This window comes from Equus przewalskii, chromosome 5 (genome assembly GCF_037783145.1).
Source record: "Equus przewalskii isolate Varuska chromosome 5, EquPr2, whole genome shotgun sequence".
Classification (NCBI taxonomy): Eukaryota; Metazoa; Chordata; class Mammalia; order Perissodactyla; family Equidae; genus Equus; species Equus przewalskii.
The window spans coordinates 77,277,297-77,304,689 of record NC_091835.1 but is presented as its reverse complement, the minus strand read 5'-3'; the positions used below and the strand labels follow the sequence as shown (position 1 = coordinate 77,304,689).

The window sequence follows — 27,393 nt, the reverse complement described above, 5'->3', positions numbered from 1 at the left end:
ATTATATATCATTTCATTGGCATCATTTTCTGGGGTTTTGTATGTGAAAAAAAAATTGGAGGAAAATAGAATAGTTTCTAAAATGCATAATAATTAAAATAATTGAATAAGAATGATAATGTAATTTTACAGAAAATGATTCATTGTCAATTTATCTAAAGTTGGGTCTCCCTGTTCTTTCTACCTTCTTTTTGAGTACTTTTTGCTCATTAATAACTGTATTTCAAACTATGATGTTATAAAAAAAAAGGGGGGTATTTTTATACCACTTAATTTTAATTTTATTTTCATTTTTTGCTTTAATTTTATTTTAAATAATACATTGATAGCAGCGTGCAGGCACTATCAGGGGTGAGGAGTCTATGCTATTGGTCAAAATGAAGCCTTTGGATTATCTCTGAATCTAGCAGCCCTTTCTTCCTCTGCATTATTTTCCTTTTCTTCACCCTCATAGCTCACAAATTTGGGAATTTACTATAATATGTATTGATGTTTTACAGCATCTTCCATCCTTATAAGAGTATGAAGATGTATTTTTTTTCTTTACAGAGGTGGATTGAATTAATTTTTTTGAACTATCAGGCAAAACTATCTCAGAATCATAGGCTCTTTGCAGACGTCTCACAGTAAGCCTTATTATTTACGAAGTCACAAGCCTCAAAAACCAGGAGAACTCACACTGACCTGGTATTACTTCTAGATAGAAATAGCGGTCTTTTGCAATGAGGTACTCCCCCACCCCAAAGAAGAAGGCATCAGAAAACAAGGACGTAAACCACATGTTGCCTAACAGGTTAGTAAAAACGAAAACGGGCTTTGATACCCTGGTTTAGCCTGAGTGTGCAAAAGCGGAAGAGACTCAAATTCTCTTCGGGTAGGAGTATAAATTTGTCTCAGGAGAATTTTGGCAATATGTATAATGCACAAAAATATATATATGGATAAGGTTTATATTATACTGTTGTTTATAGAAGCAAAAACTGGAAACAAAATGTCTATCTAGATAAAGTAAAGTGTAGTACATCCAACAATGGAATACTATGTTATAATTTGAAATAAAAAAGTAAGTATATTATGAAAGGACATTCATAATATACTGATAAGTAAAGAGGTCAAAGAATATACTTTATTCTGAAAGTATATACACCAAAATCTTAATATCGATACAGTGGATAGTGATATTTCATATAATTTTAGTTTTACCTAATTTTTCTAATTTATGTCTAAAATTGTCAGTTATTATTTAAATTATTTAACAAAGAAAAATTATATGCTATAAAAATGAAAAAACTGAAATTTCTCATGAAGTCATGATAACTGTGTATTTTTCATGAAGCTAGGATGATTTAATACAACAATGTGCTTTCTAAAAATTGCTTGAGATTTTACAATGGTTTTTCTAAATAGTGCTGGTGGACTTGTCAGTGAAGGCAAAAAGCCCACCGATTTGATCCCATCCTTTGTTACTGAAAAGCTTACAAGTATGGCGATTAAACACAAGAGCACAGAGAGCATTCTTGGTATTATTTTGTTCATCCTACTTCTTCAGAAAAACAATAAACCTCTACTTCCCATCATTTAGAGTGTACTGACTTTATTGCTTTGTTTTACCAATTGACCCCTTTTTATTTATGGGTATGGACCTAAACAGGTTTATAATAACTTCAGATTGTGCTCTTTAAAGTCTGAATCCTATTCAAACAGCCACAGTATCATGCTATTTAATGACTTTGAAGCTTTCATTGTATAAATACCAAAAATAAAAATGGATTACAGTTATTCTTGGATATTTGGAGAACCGCCAGAAGTTAAAGGAAGCCAGTTTTCTCTGTACTGTTTTGAGACTAGTGCCTTTTAGCCTTTTGTTTGTTTATAGATTGAGAATATAATGAAACCTACGGACTCTCTTCCCAGAAAAATGTTCTTATACACTTATAGACATCATTTTATATACAATTCCAGGTATTCACAGAGTCCTCTGAGGCACATTTTTAATGGACAAATTAGAATTAGTGGGTGAAACCAAGAGAGAAGCTGAATTCATCTCTATGTTAGAAAGGGTTTCTAACAAAGCAGAATTTTCCAACGATGTGCATTGCTTCATTAAGTACTCAGTGAGGATGATTAAGTATATTTTGGAAGAAGATTGAGTGAAATGGTAGAGAAGGAATTCCAACCTCCAAATTGAAGTTTGGCAAGATGACCTCAGCGAGCACTTTAACTCTAATTTTTTATTATTGGGTTTAAATAAAGATAAGGTATTTAATCCAGTAAGCGGGCTTTAAGAACATGAAGGGAATTAAAATATGTACTACTGCACTACTCTCTCCCACTCTCTATTTTCTCATCACAAAGACAATACAAGTGTTTGGTGTTCTCTCTCGGTCCTTCTTGGGACCTCTATTTCAAAATGGAGGTCTGATCACAGGCATTATCTCTTTCCACCCCTACAGACTCTTAAATTGATAGTAAAGAAAATAAAGCAGTGTAAATTCCACAACAGTGAAGAAAATGGTGAAGATGCAATCAACGGGCAAGAAACTCATATATTTTGGAAGAAGAAGAAACGAAAAAAGACGAACCAGAAGTGACACTAAGCTGGAGGCTGGAACAACTGGGAAGGAAACTGCAGGAGACAAAGTCAAAGAGAGATTGAACCTGCTCAAGGAGACTCTTGAGTGACTTTGACTCAGGGACCGTGAGCTTAGCAGAGAGACGTCTGCCGCCACCACACGCAATATCCCTGCTATTGGGCTCTTAGCTATGGATGAAAGTTACGGGGTTCTTCTCTGAAGAAACTGCATCATCTCTGTCTGAACAGCCAGCACAACTCTTTGAACGAAAAGCTGTAGAGCAGAGCTCTCCTTATTCTGGCATTTAGGGGTTTCTGGTTGAATGGCCGCTCCCACCCACTCGCTCTGCCATGAAGCCTGCCGAACTTTACACAACACCAAGCTTCCTATTTACTCCTTCTTAAATGTGAGCACAAAACCAGCATGCAATACAGACTGGAGGATATCTGCAGCATGATAGAGAAAAAAACAACAGAAACATACAATTTGTGTATCATAATAATGAGAATTTGTTTAAAATCAAATATGTTTTTTCAGAGACTGAAGAAGATAGAGTATCCATAAAATAAGAATCATATGCCATGAAAAAGAAACAATCTGTGAACAAGAAATAGCTTTTAGAAATTAAAAAAAAGTTATTGGAAGATTATTTAATTAATTGAAAGTTAATGTTTAATAAAACCTTCTAGAGTGCACAGATAGATCGTATGAGATAAATGATAATTGTGCACAAGGATCTAGTTGGAATCTATAACAGCTGACTAAAAAGTGATCTCAAAAAAGAATGAAAAGGTAAATATGCAAAAGTGCAAGGCAAGTTTAACAATTATTTTTAAATTAAAAAATGATGCTCATAGCTAAAGTTTCCCAGTGCCCAGAAATGTGCTGGACAATGACAAGCACCTTAATAGGGTTCTACACAAATGAAGTTGTGATCCACTCTATCCCGGAAGTGTTTAGAAGTCATCAAATACTGTACATGTAGACTACTCGGTTTAACACGGCTGAGAATTCAGGATAAGAGGGGGAACGGTGACTCCAGGAAAAGGGACAGCACATACAAAGCTCTGGTGGGGACAAATAATGAATATTTTTTCTTCAAAAGTGAGGGTTATTTAAAAAAATTTAAAATCTCAGCTACTTCTCTAGTGGCAGAATCTCAGCCACTGTGAATCAAATTCACTCCAGTTCAAGAAATTCCATTTTCAAAAATGACCTATTAGAAGTTTCTAGTTAAAGAAGTTGATAAATTGAGTTGTGTATAACAAGTAACCATAAATTTCACATTCCTTATATAATACACTAATTTAATTTAACTTAATGATCATATTGATTTATCCATAAATGAAATTTGAGGAGCAATTAAGGTGAGTTATTACATCTTAAATTATAATTACTATTAAATCAGGCTTTTGGTTGAATTTTGTTATTTAAAAGTAGAGAAGTAATTACCTGATTCTTCATGCAGTATTCTCCAATGTCTTCATTACTATCTTCTGCACAAACCACTAGAGGGCAAGACAGTCTAACATATAAGAGCAGATCTAATTTCATCCAACAGAGGGCAGTCACACATCCATCAGGCAAACGAGTCAGCATATTACATTACATTTCAGCTCTTCAGATCTGCCACTTCCTTTGGGGATTATAAGGGGAGGGGAGAGAGAAAGGAAGAAATGACACCACCTTCTCAATAAACAATTCATTGGCCTACTTTTCTCAAATTGTGAAGCAAGCGAGTTTAATAAATAATTTCCTTTTTTCTAGATTTAAATAGTTTAACTTTGAAATGGAAGAACCACAAGTTAGGAAGATAAATCTTAACAAAGGGAAATGAGAAAATATTCGAAAATTATTTCCAATCAAAGGGACCAAGTGTTAACAGCTTTATTTTTATGTACAAATGCGATATCTGGCTACTTTTAAAGGCTAAATAGTGAATCAGCAGTATAAATAATTCTTTAGTAAACAAAAACTAGAGACGGTTATAAGTGAAGTGACAGACAGGATTAGCAATTTCTCATGCACCATCCTGAAGAAGCAGCCTGAGTTAATAGGAAAAGTCAAGAATCAGGAAGCCTGGGTTTTATCCCTGACTGCTATCCATTGACTGTGTGACAATTAGGAGGTTGGCCAACCTCCATAGCCCTCAGTTGCCTCTTATGCAAAGTTGTGGGAGTTGTGACTTAAAGGATTTCCAAATCTGGCTGGTCATGGAAAACTTTGCTTTACCCGTCTTCAGATCTGCTAAATTAGAACTGAATCTCCAGAAATGAAGCTCAGCGACATGTTTACATAGACATATATATGTACAACTTATATACATATACACACACATGATAGATGTATGACAATATATGATATGCATATATACATATGCATGTGTGGGGGCAATTCTACGTAATTCTGATGATCTGTCATTGTAAACATTGGGGTAAATGATGGCTAAGTTTCCTTTTTCGCTTTAAAATTCTATGACTATATGATCAGTTGCATATCACTCAGCTGGTATTTAAGGTATATTTTTCTGGCCCAACACTAATAAAAAGAACAAAAACTCCATCACATTAAAGAAAAATAGAACTCCAAAAAAATCAATTTGGAGACAAAGTTTCCAAGAGTCCTATTGATACTTTGGTACTTTTTTCACTTTTCCTCAGAACTTTCATTTTTTAACTGAATAGTTGTTAATTACTACTTTTGATAATATGTGTCTGCAATTGATTATGTGCATAATCATGTTGACTTTATTATTATCATTATTACTAACATTATTACTATTGTTATATCTTGAATTGGTAATGGCTAATGGCCACAGGAACAACCTTATTGTATATGCTCTGACTCGGGAAAGTGGGCGAATTTCTCTGCTGTGAATTATGATGTCATCAGCACAACTGAAATTCTACTTTAGGACAAAGCAAAGGAAACCAGACTGAGCTCAAGAGCAATATCTGAAGAAAGAGAAATGGATTCTGCAAACGATTGGTAAATTTCTGTCTAAAGCTTACCTTTTTACAATCCCTCTCCAAGTAGGAGGCTTCACAAGCTTAACCTGACCTTAGATGCATCAAAGAAAACTTTCCTGTAAATCGTCTAACTACCCAATTAAGTCTAGTGACAGAAGATGTAAAAGGATTACATTTTTGGTGAATATGTTATTTTTTTGGATGCACAATTTGATCACAGGGGCATGTCAATCTTTGCATTACTTTAGTGCTCTGGGAAGCACTGTAGAGTCTTGTGGGAGTCTATGTTAACACAGTAATTGACATAGAGATGAGATGACTTATTAGACACGAGTAACTAGGGGGCCGGCCTGGTGGCACAGCGGTTAAATTCGCACATTCCACTTCAGTGGCCCAGGGTTCCCCGGTTTGGATCCTGGGTGCAGACCTGCACACTGCTTGTCAAGCCTTGCTGTGGCAGGCATCCCGCCTATAAAGTAGAGGAAGATGAGCATCGATGTTAGCTCAGGGCCAGTCTTCCTCAGTAAAAACAGGAGGATTGGCGGCAGATGTTAGCTCAGGGCTAATCTTCCTCAAAAAAAAAAAGAGAAAGAAAGAAAAGAAATGAATGACTAGCAACCTTAGAACCACAGGTGATATTGAAGGACAATCAAAGGCAATGATGTTCTCACTAATCTTCTGCTTTAGTCACCACATTATTTTTCAGTCAGAGTCTGCATAATTTTTCCACAAGAAGATAGGAGAATTTATGATTTTAATGATTCCATGTGACATTTCTTCCTGTTTCTGTGGAAGAACAAAGCAGAGTCATTCAGAAATCAGATGCTATGTAAACAGTTTCCTTTCGCTTCTCATGTTTTCCGACTGATTCTCTATCCCTCCCCACTTTGCGTCTCTCTCTCTTTACTGGTATTAAAAAGTGCTCTTCTTTTAATTTTGGACTAGCACTTAAAACACATATTTCTACTTCCAGATAATGCTTTAAAAATTATTCCCTTATAGTAGCAGCAAAAATATAATTCTGCAATGCCAAAGGAGCTAAACTGAAATCAACAGTAATTCAGTTATTCTGTTTTGTTTTTAAATGATTACTTTAAAATGAAAACAACTTCTAAGTAGCTATTTTACCAGAGTAATTTTTGTTTGGGGGGAACAAGCTACAATGTTATATTCCATGCCCTTTTCTGAAAGTGTTCTTCAAGCCCCCGGAAAATGAAGTACTCCACCAGACCAGAAGATGAGCAGAAAAGAGCTGAATTAATTGGGGTAAATAGCACTCCCACATAACATCCGATTCGTGCCATATCCTGCAGCAACTGGAAATACAACTGTAATTTTTAGATCTAATGTCATAATAAGAGATTAAGAATGGTAACGTTTTACCACTATCAGGTAAACTTGTGAGGCAATTTCATTTTATGCTAACTCGACTTCCTTGAATTACCTAGTTAGTAAATAGTCACTATTAGTTTGTCCATTAGGAAAACCAAGGCTGCGGGAAAGGAACTCAATATTCAAAAATTATGTCATTGTCTGAACCATATACTGCACATCAGAACTGCTCAAATAATTTGTTTTCAACCTAAACATATACCCTTAAGATAAAGTGTCTGATTAAATCAAGCACCACGCCAAGCCGATGAGTGTGTTCTTTCTTCTTAGGTTCAAGTTTTCCTCTTTGTTCTGGATTCATGGAACAGCTCACACACGCTTAGGCTGCCACACACCTCTGTAACAGGTGGATGGACTTCTTGGTATCTCCTCTGCTCTTCAATTTCTGCTTAATCCATGTACTATGATTGCCAGGAAGTCTGGCTTTCCAATTGGGACAAATGGTGCCTCTTTAGTTTTTCAGATCTAGTTAGATCCTGATCTTTATCATATGAGGAAAGAGAAACAACACATCTGGATTCCTCACCCTCCTACCAGCTTCTCTAATTTCACATCAGTATGAGATGTTTAGAAAAGGAAACATCACATATAAAAACTTTAGACTACACAGAATCTAAACATAATCATAAAACAGATATTCTGAAAGTCCATTCTAAGCGCCATAGTGAGTGTTTCTACTTTGGTTTTAGTTTGTTTTGATGGACAAGTCCTGGAGCATTGCTCACTAAACGGCTGTCTTCTCCACGGAAATACTTTATATCACTAATTTCTAGGACTGTGTGATATACTGCACCAACCATAATGTTCCTCTGAGGATTCAGTCGTCTTTGACTCTACCAGACGACCAGTCTGATTTAGCACTCCACAGCACCCAGTTCTGAGTCACGAACAAAAGAGGCATGCCAATTCACAGCCACCTGGAATTTATGTTCTCTCCTGCTTTTGTTCACTCTCCCACCTTGGCTCCTCCTTTACCTAAATGATTTGAAGAGAAAAATTCAGAAGCCCTTCTAAGGTATAGAAATACAAACAAATCTGAATCTGTTGAAGAGATAGATTTCCTTACTTCTTGGCCAAATTTAGAAGGCGAGCCAAAGTGAGAGGAACAGGGCATTACTATATTTTTTGGAAAGCACTTCTCTGACAGTGTGGGCAAAAGGGACGTGACAGCATCCAACACACCCTGTATATGCCGGCTTTGCTGTCTAGAGAGCCATCATTAATATGCAAATATGCCATACATAAATATGAAGCAGTTACATGAGGCTGTGTTTTAAAAGGAAGCAGATATAAAGTAGTGAATTGGGAAAAGGCACAGTGCAGGTGTCCCAATACCACATGTTGTCTACTTTTCCCTCACTTATACAGTAGAATAATCTTACATTGTTAAAACTCTGGAGAGGGTCTTCGAGAGTTTGGATCATCTATTTCATTAATTCTTGAACTATGATAGGGTGGACTAAACTTGTGCCTCATCAGATATTAGAACAGACTGATGAGGTTCCTGAGCTCTGGAATCAGACTGCCAAGACTAAATCAATCTCTTCTACACGCTAACTGGCAACTTCGGCTAAGTTTCCTCATTGCTCTAAGATTCTGTTTGTTCATCTGTAAAACAAAAACAGAGTAGCTGCATCATAAGATTATTGTGAGCTAAACCACTCAAGTACAAATGCCGTACCTGGCATTTAATAATTCCTCAATAAACATGATTACTTGTATAATTTTTCTTTGTTCCTCTAATACTTGCAATCAAAAGCAAGGAGAAATTCCTTAGCATTTGGGTCAATCAAAATCAAAATGGATAATCAATTGTGAGCTGACTTCAAGTGATGAAATATTATGGCTATGAAGCCAAAATACCATCAAATCGAGGCAGTGCGTTGATGAAAAAAGCAAGGGAATTGGTGCCAAGGGAGTATTTTTAGCTCCAGTTTCTCCAATTACCAATTACCGAGTAAGTCAAACTCTAAGGCTCAACTTTCTCCTATGTAAAAAGGAGTAACACACATTTGTCATGGGAATTAAGAGAGATCATTTATGTAAAATTAAAACTATGAATGTTACGTTGAGTAAGATAAATTTCATTCACTTTAGGAGACAATAAGAAACAGGAACAAACAAATAAACTCCAAACCCCACATGTTCAGCCTGAACCCCCTCCTCTGGGGAGGCTTCCTTGCTTCTACGGTTTCCTCTCCCCCAGGGCCACGTTAGTTTACTCTTGCCTCTTTTGTTATCTTCAGGCGCACCTTCTCGTCTGTCTCATAATTAATTGCTTATGAGTGTATGGCCTTTGGCAATGAAGCATGTCCTATTTGTTTCCATATCCCCAGCACCTAGCACACAGACAAACTCAGTGAATGGCACTCAAAAAATGATTTTTTAATAACTGACTGAATGCTTAAATTAAAAAGATGTATTCTCCTGACATTAGTGATACGATATATCATTTCTTAGGATAGGCGGCCAAGAAAAAAAGTTCCATACCTATATTTACCTAACAATATTGCCTTCTACATATATATCTCCAGCTGCATGATTCCCCACATTGTCTTTATTAGAAATGCCACACTAATATTCCAGAGTGAAGCAGACATCTCTTTTGTTGGGTGGATAAGGACTCTAGCCTACTGGCGGCACTCAAGCTGCACAGCCGTCTGGAAAGGAAACTTGGACTTCTGTAGTAGGGCCAGAAAAGGGGCATTAGTTTCATGGATGTGGCACTCATACAACTGTGTTGGAACAAAGCTGGCTGTGAATCAAAGCCTGTGCTTGTCGGCCTGCCCTCCTGGAAGACTTTTTGTGTTACACTGGCTGAAAGAGACAGGCGGGGCTTTTAAGAGACAAGCAGAAGAGAAGATAGAATGTCATTTAAAACACATTTCCACACTCCTCCCCAAGTGAAAACCCAGTAACTTTGAGTGGATCCATGCCAACAATGTTCAAGCATTTCTATACATGATCAGATCACACTCATCTCATCTCGACTTCAGTCACGCGTGAACCATAGAAGAGCTGTACTGTCTAGGGTACTGTAAGCAGAGAACCAGCCCTTACACTCAGGCAGAACAGATTTGGGTGGAGAGTCCTGGTTAACTCATAAACAATTTAGAAACTGAAGCATTTAGCAATTCTTGATTAAAGGTTCAAGTCCCTATAGCTCTTTGCCAATGAAATATAGGGTTTCACTGTTTTCAGTAACCATGATTTGGAAATCTTGGAAAAAATCTTACTTCACAACTAGACAAAACCTTAATATTTAATCAGCTGACTTAAAAAAATGCTTATGAAGACAAACCTTAGTATTGATATGTGTATGAAATGCTGTATATAAATCTCTGCAAAATATTATCCCTCTGAACTAAGAAAAGACAGGTCTTGTAGCGATAGTGGCTAGGAAATTCAAACCAATTTCGAAAAAAGAAAAAAATAGGAATTTAAACCAATCGGACTGAATGTCAGAAAATGAGTTGTAACTTTCCTTTAATACATAGCTCATTATGGCTCTCCAAATTCTAACTCTTCCACATTTGACAATCCTGAAGCAGTGTAACCAATCACGTCTTCTTTAAGGCTGATTTTATTACCCGAGAAGGCTTAGTGATATGACTATCGAAGCCATCCCTTCCCTTCCATTTAACGCGTCCAGCGAATGCGCTGTATGGCATGTCAGAGGCACAGAATGATGGTTCACTCAAAGACCTATGCAAAATTTCGTGAAAAATCTGGAAACAGGCCAAAAATAAACAACTAGGAGATTATATTCAACTCCAGCCTTCTTAAGATCAAGGCCTGGGTCTTAACCATCTTTGAATTCCCAGCACTTAGGACCGGTCTCCACACTTAGTAAAATCTCAAAAGGTTTTGGTCAAGAGCATGAAGGGACTGATTAAAAATTTCACAAAAATAAAAATTTTCTCAGTTCGATATATGCTTCCAGAAGCAGCATCAATTCCGGAAGAATGGTAAATACATCACTCTGTTCTTTACATTTTGACTTTTAAGTACCCCACCACAAGGGTGAAATGTACCTTTACAGCACGCCTATCTTGAGTGAGCAGAAAAGAGATTAAAGTGTGGAAAAAAGGAAGAAAAGCTACTCGGGATAATGGGTGTGCAGAAGACGTGAAGGCCGACGTAAAGAGGAGAAAGTTCCAAGCACTCCAAGGGAGGGAAAAAGTAAAGTAGCAGAACTTAGTTTTATCACAAAATCAACCTTATTCATTTATAAAGAATTTCCTAAGGGATTTTTTTTTAACTAACAATCGATGAAAAGATCTTTAAAGAAGAAAAAAGAAATGAATCACTTTAATTCAATTCAATAAAAGCTTTGCTTTATTTTCTGGGTAATAGATTCCCTTTGCAGGCCCTCCAAGGGCAGCTCTCTGTAGTCAGCATAAAATGAAGTTGAGCAATTATTTGTTGAATTTTAATTTAAACAGTTGTAGATCAGAATAATTTAGGTCAATTATGATCAAGGGTTCATGCCAGCGTGAGAGCCTCCAGAATCTGAGTTAATGATCCCCTCCCTCAGTGTGGTAGTGAAAAGAAAATTCGATAAGAGGTCAGGAGAGCTGGATGCTTTTTTCAAATTCACCATTTAACGAGCAACTGTTAGCCTCTCTGGGCCATAGGGTTATCATCTGATCAATGTAGATAATATTTGCACAATCGAGATATTCTGATGAGTAATGAAACACTGGACATAAATAACTTTGTAAATAATAAGTGCTATGTAAATATAATGAATTCACTGTAAAAACTCCCTCTGCATGTCATCCCATCATGCTTTGTACAGGTTGCATGAACTTTTCTTTAGTAAGACTTTTTTTTTTTTTGGTGAGGAAGATTGGTGCTGAGCTAACATCTGTTCCCAATCCTTCTCTTTTTGCTTTAGGAAGATTGTCCCTGAGCTAACATCTGTGGCAATCTTCCTCTATTTTGTATGTGGGATGCCACCCCAAGCAAGGCTTAACGAGCAGTGTGTAGGTCCAGGCCCGGGATCAGATCCTGCTAACCTTGGGTTGTTGAAGCAGAGCACCTGAGCTTAACCACCATGCCACTGGGCTGGCCCCAGTAAGACATCTTAAGAGATATGGCTGAAAGCAAGGTAGTTCTATATTAAAATATAAAAGCAAATGTATCGGAGAGGAAAAAAACAGGCTCTCATGCACATGCGTTCATATAAAACAAAGCACTGTTTGGAAAAATCATTTCCTCAATAGTACTCAGATTCTTTTAGCGCATATAAATACCTGTATGATTTAACATTTCATGATAATAATGTATAATTTGTCATTTACCCATAATAAATGGCCTTTTTTTCAATGGAAATAAAATTGTTTCCATTTTACTAACGTTAAAATTTTATAAAACCAACCTTTAGCTCAGTATGTTCAAATTCATATATAAAAGCAGCTCTTTTAAAAGTTGGAAATGTCATTAGGCATTTTGTGTGCAATGAGTGCTTAGAAACGCACAATACTGCCTTTTGTTATCATTAAGGATAACAGTAGTTTTCACCATAAGCCATGAAAATATTGGCAGGAGTATCAGGCCTTGTTTAGAAATTTTGGATTCATCTGAAACCTAAACTAAATAAAACTAGAGTGGGTGAGTCCACATGAACCAAAACCCCCAAATCCTGTGAATTTTCCCCCAAAATTTCACACCACTTTAAATACTCCCCCCATGCATGTGACTTAAACAACAAAAACATTCTCCTAGATGCCAAGAAATTAAACCAGAATCTTTGCTATCCTTTTAGTGAGAAACGGATATTTTATTGTTCTTGTTGCTGCTGCTGCTGCTTTTCCCGAAAGTTTGTTTATAGTGAGGGTTCTATTTAGATTTCCTTTAGATCTAATCCTTAAACATAAGTCACAAAAAGGAATACATGAAAAATACAGCTGACATTGTCCAGAGAGAGGGAAATTGTCTTTTTTTTTTTTTTAAAAGATTGGCACCTGAGCTAACAACTGTTGCCAATCTTCTTTTTTTCTTTTTCTTTTCTTTCTGCTTTTCCTCCCCAAATCCCCCCAGCACATAGTTGCATATATTTTAGTTGTGGGTCCTTCTAGTTGTGACATGTGGGACGCCGCCTCAGCATGGCTTGATGAGCGGTGCCATGTCCCCCCCCCAGAATCAGAACCAGGGAAACCCTGGGCCACCGCAGCAGAGCACACGAACTTAACCACTCGGCCACGGGCCTGCCCTGAAATTGTCTTTTTATAATTGAGGTATAGGAATGTTTTTGGACAGTCAAAATTATTTCACAGTTAAGTTAAAAAATTATTTAAGATTAAAAGGAAAGTTATGATTAAGATGAAAAACTATTTTCTACTTGGCTTTTTAAATGTTATGTCTTTTTTCCCCTCCTTCTGTATTGATATCAAATAAAACACTATTACTTCTGTGGATGCAGTAATAATATCCATCTTCAGAGTTGGGCTTGGCTTCAAAACTACATTCTAATATTAAAGATTGACAATCTTTTACTACCAATTCAATAGAGACTCTTTGCTTATTAAAAAGTACAAACATATTAAAATATGCATACTATTCTATCTTAATCAATCTGGTATTATAGAATTCTACTTAAAAAAAAAATAAAAGGAAAGATAATCCTTTGGACAAAATGGGACTTTCTCTTTACTAGGAAATTGGAGAAAGACTCAGAGATCCTCTAAATCAGCAATTTCATTTGACTCCTCAAGGATTTCTCAAGCTGCTGCCCTGAGAGTCCATGTCTGCTGGATCATAAACTTAGTGCTATTTAGAGGCCATTATGGCTGCTCTTGAGTGCACAGAAACTTCAATTGAATATAAAGACAGACTATCCAAAAAAGTCTTAAGTGTACTTAGGAAATATATTTTACAAGAATTTTCAATAGTTTTATAAGAAAAAAATGAAAAGAAAATTTATACCACCATAAAAGAAAGATATATAATTCTTAAATATTGAATTCTTTCTGCTCTCTGAATGGAAAATGTATAGTTTGATATCTATGAGTATATATATATATATATCACTAGAAAGGTTTTGGAATGTGGACCTGTAATTCTAGGTAACACCTAGAATCATGGACCACTAACAAGCAGGGTGGTGGTGCAGCAAGACAGAGTAGTGGAGACTAGAAGTCGAAGCAGGAGGAAGGAAAGAAAGGAATGAAAAGACTAGAAATCCCACAGACCTACCAACAGCAGGAGAAGATGGCTTAGGACCCCCATTTCTTAACCTCCTGCTCCTTCCTTCCCCATATCACAGTAGCATGCAACCATAGACATGCTAACAGGCAAAAATCTAAAGCGTCCTCCGTATGGTAGTCTACCAAATGGATATGCCATAATATATTTGAATTATTTCCTATTGCTTGGCACTTAGGTTTTACACAAGTCTTTGAGTATATCTCTGAGTATTTCTATAGGATTAATTAATAGACAAAAACTGGCTAAATTAGCAAGTGTAAAAATTTTAAGAATTTTGAGCCAAATTGCTTGTCAGGAAGATTGCACTAATATGTCTACTGGCAGCACAGAAGCAACTCCTTGCTTTGAACTCTTGCCAACATTGACTGTCACAATAAAATACATGTGGCTAATGTGTATGGTGATGGATGGCAACTAAACTTTTGGTGGCGAACATGAAGTAGTCTATACAGAAGTCGAAATGTAGTGATATTCACCTGAAATTTACATAATGTTATAAACCAATGTGACCTCAATAAAAATAATAAACAAGTAAATAAAAATAAAATCCATGTATATTTTCTAATTTTAGAAACAAAACTGACTTTCATTTTCCAAAAAGAAAATAGTTTTATCGCTTTCTCTGACTGTAAAAATGTATACATGCTTATGTTAACAAAAATTAAACAATCAAAATATTACAGAGAGAAACAAAAGCCCCCACATCTCCCAACTCAGAGATATTTATGATCAACATTTTAGAACTCTCATTCAAAACTTCATCTATGTATCTATGCCTGTATCCATCTATCTATGCCTGTGTGTGTACACAAAAATTCTATAAATGTGATCATGCTATAATGCTGTTTTATAACAAAATTTTTCACTCCACAACAGAGCATGTACATTTTATCAGGCCATTAAATATATATATACTAAGAGACTATTTTAACGGATGTAAAATAATCTGTCTTTTGTATTCCCACACTTTATTTAATAGGTTATCTATTCTAGAAAACCTAAGTCAGATATTTCCAGTCTTTCTCTGTTATAAAGAATGCTGTGATAAATACCTTTGTGCTTATATTTTTACATACTTGTGCAGTGATCCCTTTAAGAAAATATATTCTAGTGGGCTCCCGGGGGCTGATGGCATGTGCATTCTAAAGTTATTCTCCAAACCGCATGAACGTGTGCCTCCTTAGACCATCTGATTTGCCAAAATGGCTGATGAGATGGGTAGTGATATGAACAAATTTGACTTTTTTAAATATTGGATATCAAATGTGTCAACATCTAGTAAATCTGCATGCATCCACAAACCAATATTTTCCAAATGACCAATGCATGATGCTATATGATCAAATATAGGTAAATGACCCATTTAAAGTACAAGATAGGACAATGAATTTAAAAGGAATGGTTTGAAAAGTTTATTGGTATGGTTTCAGATTCCACGTTGCAATTAACCTTCAAGGAGCTACCACTTATCAAGTGTTAGTGTAATATCAAAAAAGAACATCAATTACATGAAAGGGCTCCTAAAATACTCCTCCTTCTTCTGACTACAAATCTGTGTGAGGCTAGTTTGATTTTTTTTTATATATATATATACTTCAACCAAATCAATAGACTGCAACCAATTGAAAGCAGAAGCAGACATGAGAATCCAACTCTCTTCTATCAACCCAGACAGTAAAGAAATCTGCAAAATTGTAAAACAAGGTTGTTCTCCACTGAACATTTTATTTTGGGGAAATATAACTATTTTCATAAAAATAAGGTGTCTGTTAACAGGTGATGGATTATTGGTATTTAAAATAAATTGATAAATAATATTTTCTTAGTTTTAATTTATGATATAGTAAATATCAATAGGTAAAACCCATATAAACAAAAGTTTTGGGGTCTTCAGTTTTTAAGAATGTAATGGGATTCTGAGACTACAATGTTCACAAACACCTGAGCTATTCAATAGAAAGTTACCCAAAAGTGCACACCTCTTAAAAATCCGATAATCTCTGGAGAGTCTGATAAACACCCAGCACTCCATTTGGAGGACGTCCAGTAATCCTTTTCTCCCATTTCCAAATCTTGGACTATTTTTCTATGATAGTACTCACCATGTAAAGAGACTGCATTTTATTATTTAAATTCAGCACTTAAGAGAATATTTAAAATATGTGTCTGAGCTCTGTCTTCAAAAACACAGGATCCTGGGGCTGGCCCCGTGGCCGAGTGGTTAAGTTCGCGCGCTCCGCTGCAGGCGGTCCAGTGTTTCGTTGGTTCGAATCCTGGGCGCGGACATGGCACTGCTCATCAAACCACGCTGAGGCAGCATCCCACATGCCACAACTAGAAGGACCCACAACGAAGAATATACAACTATGTACTGGGGGGCTTTGGGGAGAAAAAGGAAAAAAATTTTAAAAAAACCCAGGATCCTGCCTACTTTAAATTATAATTTTACTTTATGTGACTACACAGGCAATATGAGAATTCTCATATAAACTTTTTATACAGTAAACTACAGAACCACAAAGGAACAACAAACTTTGTTCTTCCTGATGCCCCGGTTACAAAAGCAGTGAGGTTATCAGAGATGATGTTCTTAGAGCAAGGCGTGAATAAGAATCGCAAGGAGGGCCAGTGAAGGCACGAAATGTATCCACTGCAGACGTTTTGAAGGAAATAATCAGCAGAGGGAAGAAAACCAATTCCCTACCCCCCTTGACAAATGCGGGACATCTGGTCACTTCCACAAAGCCTATGGAGACTAAACGCTAGCTGAGTGCTCCTTCTGTTGTTCTTATAGAAACTCTAGAACTCAAGAGACCGCAATTTCTTATTGTAAAACAAACAGGAAAAAAAGGAATATATCTGTGCTATAAATTCTACGGTAGATTGAAGGTACAAATCTGACTTTTAGGGCAAATCTACCATATTTACATGCCTGGAGTTTATATTTCAGACAGGTTTGTATCCTGTTATTAGAGCATGGATCCCCATAAGCACAAATATTAGGGAATCTGAAACCAAAGGGGACTGATGCATATTCTTTAAGGATAACCAGTATTCTATGGGGCAAACAAGCAAGTTAAGGAGCCAGCCGTTTGAATCTTAAAATTAAACCTGAAGTTGGGCAATCAATCGTTGATAGAATTGACAGTCAAATGAATGCTGCATACAACTAAAGCAAGGAAAAAATTATTTATTTGACACATAGTTTGGATAAAACTTCAGGAGTTGCTGAATAATTAAGGTACGTTCACCCTTCCTACAAGTAACAAGCCTCTTGAAAAGACACATCTGGAGAATCATTAGAGACCCCTGTGGATGTCTGGAATTCTTTCAGTTCCTCTTCACTGGCGAGCCAAAAGGTGCCTCAGGGAAAACAGTTCAAGACCCAGAAAAATAACTAAAAACGTCATTTTCTTCAAGAAAGCCATCTCTGTCTTGTCTTCTTCACTAAATCTCTTTACCTTTAGAGCACTCTCCTCCATTTGATTTTTACACATACCTTGAATTATAAACAGTGGCCTAATTTTAATTGTCACAGCTGAGGTGGCCAGCCAGCACAGACAAATAAAGCCCTGTCTGAGGATAGCCAAAACAAAGACCAAAGGCAGGTTTGCCAGAGGGATGAAAAAATTTCAATTCGGTGGGTGTTTTCTGAAGTGCTAACTGTTAAATGGAAAGATCTCTCTCTCTTTCTCTCTCTGTTTCTTGGTCTCCTCTTCCTCCCTCTATTTATCTTTCTTCTAGGTTATGTAGAATGGTAAAGAAGATGAGAAAGGCCTATTGTTTTCCCACAGCCAGTTCTCTCTTGCCCCCTGTAACAGCACTAGCACAAAGAGAGAATTGTAAACCAAGGGGTTGGCAGTCCCTGCCTGACTTGTGCAAACTGTTGTAAAATGTGAGAGTAAGGAGAAAAACCCCATTTCTACACAGCAGTTCGGCCTTAGAAGGATCCTGAGGGACACACACACACACACACTTTTGGGGGACAAAGTTTTCATCTACTCAATTTAAATGCTAAGTTAGGAAATTTATCCTTACAAGTAAAATTTACAGTTCCAGAGAAAACATTCTTTCTTACACATATATCCTGCATCGCCTCTGGTGTTTTGAGCGCAACCTCAACAGACAGTCGTTTCTTTGATAACTGACAACTGCTCTGTGTGAAATATCAACTCTTCTGTCTTTCTCTCCCCAAATTCCTTCCTATCTTCCACTATCTCTTAAGAAACGATTTAAATTATCTAATTAATAACTAGTTGATCTTTAAAACATAGGAATAGCAGGACTTTCTCCAAAAATAATCTGAAATATGACTTTAGTTTGCATTAAAGTCTAATTGTTTATAATAAAAATAAAAGTGCACTGCTTTTTCTGTGCCTGCTCTTCCATTTTAAACTTTCTCAATGTTAGTAAAACTAAACTCCCAAGGTTGTGTCTGCAATATCAAATTAGGCCAAACCAAGCCAGCTACTCTCTGTAACTACCTACCCCTTTCCCCACTAGATGTAAGACATATAAACAGTGACACAGGTTTTTACAACTTTAATAGAAAAATTACATATTTATGTAACTTTTTCCTCCATATTGTTCAAACCCTAGAAATGGAGAAAATACTCCAGTGGAAAAAAAATCAAATAAAATAATCTGAAATAACAGCATGTTAACTTTTTTCCTAATGTCTAAATCTGTCTAACGTGCCCCACACCCCAGATTAATATAATACCCTGTCCATTTTGATATCACTTTTGTGTTGTTGGGTATTTCTTTTTTAATTCTATAAAGTTTTCTTCTCTAGGTGTTAGTAAAAACTATACCCAGTTCTACTAAGGTAAAAGAAATCTGAAGCCAATTCCTGTATCTTTGGATTCTAGCTAGAAGTGTTAGTGCTAATTAAAAAACAGGCAAATAAAAAAATACTTGTTTGGATTTCAGTGAATTCGAGATTCAAGCTAAACTGACTGATTCTCACTGGGATTGTAGGAGCCACTTTGTGTTGTTAGCAGACGTCTCTCATCAGCAGAGTTTACTACCTAATGCCCCCCCCTACACCCCCACCCCCACCTCAACCCCAACCCACCCAGGATCCACAGGTACTGCAGAGGCTGCTCTTTCAAGCCTTAGGACCCACAGACCCGTTCCCAGGCCAAGTCTCAGATTGGAACAAAATTACAAATCACCTCCTTAGATTGGACCCTCCACACTTTAAAATGAGGCTTGTTCCTTCATTTAACTTACTTTTCGGGGAGGTTATGAGAAAAAAAGTCAATTTGTCAGTAGTTCCAAAATCTTTAGAGATAAGTTGCGTATGAGTTGTGAAAACTAATAAACAGAAACCTCATTTAAAATGGAGTCAGGAGCTCTCATGCCCACTTCCAGAGCAGAGCCCAATGGAAGACGTCCTCTTCTTGCCAGTGAGAGACTGAGAGACCGTCACCACTCAGCCAATGAAACGCCACAACACTGCAAACTCTCCATTCCTCCAAAGGACTCTGTTTACAATCATTCTTCCGACTTTCTCTGCCCCACTATGGAGTTTCAGCTCCCCTTGTTGCTGGGGACTTGTACATGGCTTGCCATGGTTGCAAATCCCCAAATTGCAATTCTTTGCTGATCCCAGATAAACTCATTTTTTCTGTAGAAACAACTGTCTGTCTACTTGTTTAAGGTCAACAGGGTAAAGGTTACAATAATAATTACTTCCACATTTCTTGCTCTTTACATATTAACAATATATGTCAAAGTTTTTCTTCAAAGTAAAATAAAAAGTATTTGGAAAACTGAAATCTGATGGTTTGCAAGTTAGTAGACTGAAGCTTTGCTGCTAAATAAATATGTTATGGGCTTCACCAGGCATTTTTAAGCTTTATTATTCTGACTAAAAAAAATTAATCATAATGGTCCTCACTCTACCTTTTTGATGGAGAATTTGATAGGATTAAGTTATGTAAAAACACCCGAAGCAAACTAAGCAAACACCATCATATAAAATATAAGAACTGTCTGAACTGACAAAGCAGACCAAGTTCTTATGCATAATTTTTGTAAAGTTGGTGGAATTTTTACTCCGTTAAATTCAAGCACTAGCCCCTAGTTCCATCTTCTATGGAAGCATGTCTCTTTCATCAAGACAGAGTGTTATTAATGATCTGATCGTTTAAGGATTCTTGAGTGTTTTGGCAGACTCTAATATTGCCTTATCTTTAAGGAAAGCATAGCATATATTCTTTCTTTACAATTTTTCATCTAGGAAAATAAGGAGTGCAATGCGTACCTCTCTTGTAATTAGTGTTGTGAAAATTAATATTTTACAGTTACATAGTACTGAAATACAATATTTACTAGATCACAATGAAGGCTGGCTTATTCTAGGCAAAAAGCAAACTGCAAAATAAATACATTATATATACCTGTAGTGTTGGCAAAAAGTAAATAGATGGGAAAAGGTTCATTGCCGAAAGAAGGACTTTCAAAAAGTTCTGGTGTTAGAAAAGCACCCTTTAAATGCAGGAGGTAAATTTTTATTCAGTTGTCCATGAGGAGGGAGTTTCCTGAGGACTGAGACTGTCGTGGGATGTGCCGTGGGCAGGTTAGGTGGCCCGGCAGTTGTCTGTAAGGCTGGAGCAAGAATACTTTTTAGTGAGTTTGTGAAAACTCCTCTGACCAAATTACTCTCTGGATAACTACATTCTAGAGTCTGTGCTTTTTGGGATCTGACACTTAAAATCAGGGCTACTCATGGAATTAATAGCTCTTATTTTTGAGAAAACAAGAATTTATTTTAGAAGATTTACATTTGTGAAAGGCCCAAGTGTTATTTTCTGATGTTCACTCTCCGTTTCTTTTCAATAACTTGCCAAGTCTCCTCGATCTGTTTTATGGCTTTATATTGTGCATCTGATAGTCCTTGCCAACCCTCACACTTGGAGAGTCCATGAACTTTAAGATGCAATAAACTTCAAGATATAATGTGGCCAGAATTTAAGTTTTCAATAATCTCTTGATTGAAAATGAAAAGCATAAAATCTCCCTCAAGGCCCCCAAGGCAGAGTATTTACTAGAGAAGCTTGGGTAAGAACCAGTCACCAACAGTGTGGAAAGCCTTGTCTTGGCCCTTTAAGAATCTCAGGCCCCCGAATTTTCCAGTCTCTCTACGTCCACAGCTAGAAGCCAGGGTTAATAACCTGGGAGGTGGGGTTAGGCTGGTTTAATTGTTCTCTCTTTGCTCAACATTGGCTATGTATCTCAATTTTGATAGTGACTATATGGAGGTTAACAGTAAGATAATCAATAACGCCAATTAAATTCTCTCCTAGATTCATTTTATGCGCCACTATTTCACACTTTCAGCTTCTGGGAAGTAACACATTTGGTGAGAAAATTTTCATATGGATTAGGGTATTATCTGTCTTCTGAATAGTGGAAACAGGGACTCAACCTCCCCAGGCCTCCACAGTTAAGATAGGGTCCAAGATGACAAACCACCAATATTGACTTTTGAGTCCCCAAGAACAATTAAATTTTGCTGTGATAAAAGACTAAGGAAAGCGAGTAGTGTGTGTTTTAACAGAGAGTATAAAAATATTAAAACCAAAGCTTGTTGAGGTATAACTAGAGATCAATAAACTCCACATAATTAGAGTAAAACTATGCTTTGGCGTAAGGATTCACCCACGAAACTACTGCCACACCAACAAAGCAAATATTTCCATCACTGCCAACTTTCCTCCTGCCCTTTGTAGCCCCTCTCTTGCCCCTACCTGCTGTCCCTCACCAGGGACAGGCAACTCTAATTTATCTTCTGTTAGCATAGATTAATTTGCAATTTATAGAATTGTATATAAATGCAATAATGTAGTATACACTGTTTTATTGCCTGCATCTTTCACTCAGAATAATGATTTTGAGATGCGTCCATGTTATTGAGTATATAAATAATTTGTCTATTTTTATGGCTGAGTAGTGTCCCATTGTATGGATACACCACGATTAATTGATTCATTCCAGAGTTAGACATTGGGGTTGCTTCCAGTCTGTGGCTGTTACTAATAAAACTGCCGTGAACACTCGTGTGCAAGTCTTCATGTGAACATGTTTCATTTTCTTTTGGCAAATACCTAAGAGTGAAAGGGCTGAGACGTATGGCAGAGGGATGTTTAACATTATTAAAAAAACTGTGAAACTTTTCCAAAGTGGTTTACCCCCTTGCATTTTCACCAGCAGTGTATAAAAGTTGCAATTCCTCCAAAACACTAGCTATGGTCAACTATTTTTATTATTTTTAGCCAATCTAATTTAGCAGTGGCTAAAATCTCTGTTGCGTATTTTCAGCCATGCAGCTGTTGCTTTCCATAAGCTCCTTGGATTTCCCTCAGTGCCTTTGCAACTTGGCGGAGGTTGAGATGAAGATTTGGGGTTCCCCACCTGTGGAGTCATCCTCTTCAGAATCTCCTCCTCGATCCCCAGCCACAGTGGAAGCCTCAAACCCTCTCCATGATACCGTAAGCTAATAGGAGAGTGGTTTTCTGCCTGAGTTCTCCCCAGCCCATAACATAGACTGACGCTTAAGCAAATACGAACATGGGTCTCACCCGTATTTCAAGGGTTGAATTCCCACCAGATTGTGCCTGCTCTGGGTTGCTCTCCAGCACCTTCTAATAAATAAATCATTATGGAGAAAAATCATTTGAGCATGAAGCCCCCCTGCTTCCTTGGTTAGCATCTTTCTTTTCCCTCCCAAGTTTGTTAAAATAAATTTTAACTACAGTGGACTTATTTTTCTTGCTATCCATTACCTACTTCATCTACCATAGAATGGCTTAAAATTATACCACTTTATTAGACCTATTCATGTAAAAATCACTAACAGGTAATTGCTCACCAGGCTGAAAGGTCTGTTCTCTCTCACTTCCCTGTAAAATTGTTGACCATGCTTGTCTTTTACTAACTAGGTCAACTCCAAATTTCTAACCTCAACCTTCACCTTTAAAATTTTTACTTTTTAGTATTAATAAGGCTAAATGTTTGTGATGTTATTTTTTCTAAAAGGTGCTTCCTTTAACAACCATATAAGATTTAAAGTTTTGCATTGAGCTATTAACACTTAAAACTATGTCAAATAAGGCGAATCTACACTTTAAAAGTAGAATTTTTGTAAAACTTTTATAGGTGCTGAAAAAAATGAGTCAGGGTGGTAAAGAAGTAAAGATAACATTTTCTATATATTTCTTCAAATTATAGCTCAACTACCCCTCAAAAATATTTTTTCTGCTCAATTTCCTGATATTGTTGAAAGAAGTACTGTTAGAAAAAAAAACAGAAAGTTCTAGCTAAGAGAATATAACTAGGGAGCTGCTCTGCATCTGACTTCATCCCTGGAAAAGTCATCCTTTTGCCAATTAGATCCTGGACTTTACAGTGTTTTTATAAGGCAAAGTGGTCAAGTTGGCTCAAATGAAAGCTGTCGCCAAATTTGTGTCAGACGGGCTTTCAGAGTACATATCAGAATATATAACATGAAGTCGAGGGACAGGTGAGCAAACAATTGATGAAGAAACAGCTCAGGAGTCCATAATATGAACAATCGTCTGATGCCTTCTCAACACCTAGAAGAAGCCCAGATATGTATCCATACCTTAGAGCGATAACAAATTTTACTGCTTTATTTAATGTCAATACACTGAAATTGATAAACACTCACATCTCAGATATAACTTTTTAGATAAAGAAATACTAAAATCACATTTTCCTGCTCTTTTAATTTTCAGTGATTTCTGGATTTATCAAAAAGAGGCTGAAAATTAAGGATACATACAGTTCAATTACAAGCAAAAATCTCTGAAATGCTCACAATTTAACACATATTTATTGACCACACATGCAAGGCATTGTGCCCAGGGCTGAAAGAGGCAGACGTATAAAAAGTCAAGTGTAATACAATGGAGTAAGTGCTACAATAAAGGCAAATACCAAGCATGGCGACTAAGAGAAGGAAGGGATTAACTCTTCCTGAAGGTATTACAGAGGAAAGGTATTTGAGAAGAGTTCAAAGGATGAGTAGGAGTTTGTTCATGCCCAAAGTCAGAGAGGGCTCTCCCGTCATTTGGAGAATGCTGCAGTAGCCAGAGGACAAGAGAATGGGGGAAAGTGGCCTGAGTTGAAGCAATGGAAATGTCAATGGGAGCCACAGCAGGTGGAATTATCAATAGCAGACTAAGAAAGGGCATAGGCCCTTTTAGATTCATTACTCAAGCCATTTTTTGAGGAGGACAATACTGGAGGAAGAGAGACTCGTTAGGGACTGTAGTATTTCACGTAAAATGGGTGACTCCAAACCAGGACACAAAGGAGGGCCTCAATAAAATTCACAGAAGGAAGATGAGACAGAAGGAGCAAGAGAGGTTGGGAAGAAAGGAGGGAGAGAGGAAATCAAATCTTACCCTCTCGTTCTTCAGATGAGGAAACCGAGAGCTGAGAGAGAAAAGTGCCTCATCCAGCCTACAGAAAGAGCATTTTAGAGCTTCCAGACCGGAGCATCTTAAATGGGAGAGGGGAGTTTGACTCAAAGCATTAATAAGAAACTGGAAAAATAATAGCATCTGCAGAAATTTCACTGTCTTTGCTGACTTATTTAAAATAGTAATTTTAACCTCAAGAGAAGCATGTGTTACTGATTGGAATGTAATGTTACTGGCAATGTCTTTGTACATATTTTCCAAGACTTCGTGGAGTTGGCTTGAATTTTTCTTTCCTTAGACCAAAGCTCATGTTTGCTGAAATTTTGTTACAGTACAATATGAGATTCTTCTTCTCATATGTCTGTTTCTATATATGTCTTGATTATCATCAAACTTCTCAGGGTTATAGTTAAATTTTTTCTCTCCACACTCCCTCCAAAACTTTCTAAAAGGTAAGATACTACAGATAGCCTGTAAGATAATATACTTTTAGCAAAGCTAAGTATTTATTCACATTTTCCAGAACACATCATTTATGTCCAAGAAGAACCAAATGGCGATATATTTCCTCATTCTTTACTGATTTAAGTACCAACCCTATTTCAGTTAAACATCTTGAGTTCAATGAGGTTAACTCTTAAAAACAAATGTGTTACGTTTCATAACTACGCCACAGAAAGAATTTAGAACTGAATCAAAAAAGTTTAGTTGACTCATCACAATCCATAACAATCATGAAATTGATGCAAAGTTAATATTATCATAATTTCCAGATTTCTATTTCTGTCAGTGCCAATGCCATTATTACAGTCTCCTGGACTAAAAGCTTTGACATCATTTTGGATTCTGCCTCTTTTTGCCCATTAGGAGTAATTTACTAGCAAGTCCATTTGCAACCTCTTTACATAAAACTGCCTTGATCCTCCAAACAGTAATCTCTCCCTCACCTATATTCTCTTAAGTCTTTTACCTTTATTATAGCACTTACTAAAATATAACTTGTATTATAGCTATAAAAATACCTGTCTGCTCTACTCAGAAAAGGGACAATATCATTTCAATTTTATTCAATTTTTTAACCCCTGTGATGCCTAATTCTCCACTTATGTACCAAGCACAGTGTTTGGCAAGTCATAGTCATAGAATAGGCAGTTAAAATATGTTTTTCAAACTCTGAAGATTTTAACTGACTATCATTATAAGACATCTTCATAAATCATTATTTTCAAAGTTATTTTGTACAAGCTCTCCACTGCCTATTCCATCAGGTATAAACTTCTCTGTCCTTTTTTTAAAATCTTTGAAAATATTTTTCCACTGTACACTTCTAATCTATTTATTACCAATTCCTAAACAAATCCTCTATCCCAGACATACTGGAATCCCAATTGACTTCTATCCTCACCCTTCCACAAACCTTATTCTAGTAGTTTTTTCAAAATCGGGATGCCCTCTTCTGTTCCTTTCCAAATCTTGGCCATAATTCCAGATCCAGTTTTGGTTCATCTTGTCTATGACACCTGAAGAGATCACGTCCACCTCCGATGATCACCTCTTTCTCTAAACTTAATTCCTTTATTTATAAGATGTAGCATCATTAGACTTACATAGGACTGTAAGTTCACGATACCTATGAAATAGGACGCACTCAATGAATGGGGTGCATGAAAATGCAAGAAGTATTACATTAACACAAGATATTACCGTCACAACAAAGGTTAATAGTAACTATGAATTTGAGTTCTTTACATGGCAAAATTGCTAAAAAGACAACGTTATCAACAACTTATTCTCTAATAATGGTTATCTACGATTTTGCAATTTCCTACAACAATCATAAATTTATTACTGCCCAACGAAGGAAAAGAAAACATCTATTGAGACAGCACCATGCTAGCCTCCGGTCAGAGAACTTCCACACATTCTTTATCTTGTGATAATACTTTGCTATGTATCGGACAGCTCTAGTTTGTTGGAAGTCCTTAATCCAACTAAGAAGACAAAGGTGTGAGCTATATTACAAACCACTTCAAAACCCGGAGACTTACAACAGCATTTATTCTCCCAAGCCTTCAGGTCAACTGTGGTTCTTCCATTCTAGGCTGGACTCAGTTGGGCTGCCCTGCTCTAGGATGTAGATTCGTTCCATGCATCTCATTCTAGGGCCTAGGTTACGATGGCACCTTCTTTTCATGGTTCAACTCCACAGCGCCAGAGGCTAGCCAAATCAGGCATGCACATTTAAGGCATCTGTTTGTGTCCACTAACGTGTCCACTAACATTGTCAGCCAAAGCACGTCAGACAGCCAAACCCAGCATCCATGGGGAGTAAACATTTGCTGAACAATAAATCAAACTATCGCAACAATCTAAAACATTAGCAAATTCCCAGACACTAGGAATTTGGGGTGGGTAGGGGTGGGTAGATAGAGTGGTTATCCACTAAACAGAAGTACAAGAAAACCAAGGATGAAGGAAAATAATTTCCAAGAGAATGCTGGAGGTAAAAATTAGAGAAAACAAATCTGACTTCAAGACAGGAGGCAGTACACCCATTGTGGTTACCAGCCTACCTTTTGAAATTGGAGAGCTGCAGGTTTGAATTATGATTCTGCCACATACTCTGCCACATACTTGGGCATGTAAATTACCTCTTGTACTTCTGTTTCCGCATATGTTAAGCAGAAATTAGTAATATCTACTTCATTGGATGATTGTAATATGGAGCTGCATCATGTGCACATGGATCACTAATACAGCTTCTGGTATATACATAATCTACATATGTAGCTA

General features: G+C 36.8%; 1 long non-coding RNA gene across 1 annotated transcript; it reads right to left on the bottom strand.

Annotated features, from left to right (window-relative positions):
* Positions 1-279: 279 nt before the first annotated feature.
* Positions 280-26,763, bottom strand: LOC139083408 (uncharacterized). The gene is made up of 5 exons (XR_011540105.1): positions 26,649-26,763; positions 26,018-26,230; positions 16,249-16,525; positions 6,162-6,328; positions 280-4,209 (listed from the first exon to the last, which is right to left on the bottom strand). It is a non-coding gene; the product is annotated as an uncharacterized lncRNA (long non-coding RNA).
* Positions 26,764-27,393: the final 630 nt, after the last annotated feature.